Source organism: Apis dorsata, unplaced genomic scaffold, assembly GCF_000469605.1.
Source record: "Apis dorsata unplaced genomic scaffold, Apis dorsata 1.3 scaffold_142, whole genome shotgun sequence".
In the NCBI taxonomy this organism is placed as follows: Eukaryota; Metazoa; Arthropoda; class Insecta; order Hymenoptera; family Apidae; genus Apis; species Apis dorsata.
The window spans coordinates 385,412-388,137 of NW_006263433.1; the positions used below are offsets into that span (position 1 = coordinate 385,412).

The 2,726-nt window shown below is 42.8% G+C and overlaps 1 protein-coding gene across 5 annotated transcripts in view; it reads right to left on the bottom strand.

Annotated features, from left to right (window-relative positions):
* Positions 1-2,726, bottom strand: part of LOC102675814 (protein muscleblind-like) — a 360,083-nt gene that overhangs the window by 350,454 nt on the left and 6,903 nt on the right. For 3 of the 5 annotated variants that reach the window (XM_031509375.1, XM_031509376.1, XM_006613349.2), the window contains exon 1: positions 242-2,005. The gene's annotated coding sequence lies outside the window, so the exon portion shown is untranslated. Of the gene's footprint in view, positions 1-241; positions 2,007-2,726 lie in introns of those variants that run through there. The other 2 variants (XM_031509374.1, XM_031509373.1) reach the window with 2 other exon arrangements.

The following is a 2,726-nucleotide window of genomic DNA, read 5'->3' on the forward strand; positions in this document are numbered from 1 at the left end:
ACCGAATGGGCGGGTCGATCCAACAATTTCCTACTTTATCGATAGATCGATAGGGAAGAAGATACGAGAAGAACCGCGAACGGACGCTCGGCCGGATACGTAAGAGACACGCATTCGTTCGACAAGCATTCGTAAAACCCCTCCCCCCGGGGTCCATTCACACCGAAGGTCCGCTCATCGAAATCCCCCCAAGTGCCTCGAGTATTTTTCTGATACTATGATAAATATGGTAGGTACCTTTTTTTCGAGCAAGAAGCGTTTCTTTGAGTAGGAGCGAGGAGTAACTTATTGTCCCATGAACGAGTCCCAAGTGGCGAGTCTGCAGATCTTCGATCTTTTTTCTATCTTCCGTGTAGAGTTTCTCTATCCTCGGACCTCCCTTTTCTATCTTCCGTGGTGGGTGCGAATCGCGGTAGGAAAAAAAAAAAAAAAGAACACGCGGCAAAGAACCGTGCCGAAGACTTATCTTCTCTAACTTTTACGAAAAACCCTCTCGGTCCTCTCTCTTCCTCTTAATTTTCCTTCTTTTTTTTTTTTAATTCGCCTCGCTACCTTCGTTGTCGCGTATTGTTAATATTATTATTAATATTATTATAATATATTATCGAACACCCGTCCGTGTGTACGTGTAAAGGCTTGCTACGATTGTCACCGGCAAATGTACGTACGGCCAATTCTCTATACTATTTTTAGACGATCATACACACACACACACCGTTATCGCCTCGGTTGCTCTTTATCAAACACCACTCGTTATCGATCGCAGCCGTTTAGTCGGGTGAGAGACCAGTGTGCGCGGCTCTTAGCGCTGTTTGCCGGTTAAGCTTGTGTTAAGCGTGGTTAACGTGGAGAAAGAGAGCTTCCTTTCTTTTCTTTTTCCTTCTTTTTCTCTATCCTTTCTCTGTCCTCGCCACCGACTTTTTAAAGTTCTCCAGGTGGAGAAGGTGTTCGCAGAGTGAGAGAAGGTGGTCGCGTCTCGAGTCCTCGAGGTTGGAGATCGGTGCGACGGGGGGGAATTTGCGGTAGCGATTGGCGAAAGAGGAAGAAGAATTCTCACGTGTTGGTGAGAAGAAAGTGAAGAAACAGGAGTATCAAACGTTGGCAACAAACCACCAAACAAACGTTTCGTTCTTTTTCTTTCTTTCTCTTTTCTACGTATGTATATATTATATATATATATATATTATGTATATTGTCAACGATTAGGCTTCGTGGATTCGTTTAGGCGATGCTGTTGTTATTATTGTTGTCGTTGCTGCCGCTGTTATTGTTGTCAAGCCTTTTTTCCGCTTTCTTTCTTTCTCTTTAGAGGTAATATAGGCGTGGTAGTAATAATCCTTCGATCCTTCCTTCGATCCTCCTTTTATCCTCGCGCGATGCACTCGAACAGCTTTATAGAGGGCGCGCGCTTTAGCAACCAGAGCGGTGGTACAGTTGGGCAAAAAAGCTTGAAAGCCTTCCGAGAGAGAGAAGCTGAACGTCGACCACGGAGGATGTATATGCGTGTATACGTGTGTTTATGTGTGTGTGTGTCGTGCTGCTCTCTTAGGCGCGTTTACTCTTTCATTTATCGAATAATTATAGATGTACAATATATATATATATACATATATATATGTAGGCTGACTGTTGCTGCTGTTGCTGCTGCTGCTGCTCGACTTTTGTATTGTTACATATACACGCGTATATATATATATATATGCGTCTCAAAAAGCCGGTCGTGGTGTCCTTCAAGCCGGTTCTCAAGCTAACGCGTGGTGTCTCGTGGTACTCTACTACGAGGACGAGGATGGACGACTCCGGGGAGAGGTAGTAATAGTAGTAGTAGTAGTAATAGTAGTAGTAACAGTAGTAGTAATAGTAGTAGTAGTAGTTGTAGTAGTAGTAACTAGTAGTAACTAGTAGTAGCGGTAGGCCGTAAGAGAAGAAGGTTGATTCCGGAGGTGAGGTAGCGTGAGGCTCTCTCTCGAATCGGGAGGAGGGCGACCTGAACCGTAGCTCTTCGAGGGAGAAGAGGAAGAAGTGGCAGAGGAAAAAGGAGAAGCGGAAGGAGGGACGAGAGACGCGGCTTTACTCGTGAGGTAGGCACNGAGAAAGAGATATGGACGACAGATAAAGATGGAAGAGACTGTAGGTACGTGTACTAACGTGTACTAGTACAGTGACTCGTGAAAGTATATCGTGAATAACGGTTGTTATAGAAAATTTTTTTTTATGTAATCCAAAGTGGAATCAAAAGTACGTACATCCTTCCTTAGGATGTGTTTCATCTCTATGCGTTTAATCTTCTATTTCGTTCCAAATACTTTCACGGATCGACTGTATACTACCCTTCTTAATTAAAATATCTCATCCAGCATTTTATCATCGTACTTGAGAGACACGATGAAACAAATGATACACGATGATGACACGATAAAATGTACGGTTGCGAATTCATTGATAATACTCTCTTGCGAGTTAGAACTGTTGAGAATCATTTTTCAATTAGAATTAAAGTCTATTAATTATTGTTTTTAGTCACTTCGAATGAGACGCGTCCTTCCGACTCGCAAAAGCGTATTCCCGACGATTATACCCGTTTCGTATACACTTTGAATTATATTCGCGTCTAAATTTATTCCGGCGTTGAAAGAAAAAAAAATTCGACTTTTCGAAGAACAATTTCAAAATGCCAGATGAGAAATTTGAACTAAGGAAAGCAGTATGGGGGTAAAGGGTGGGTG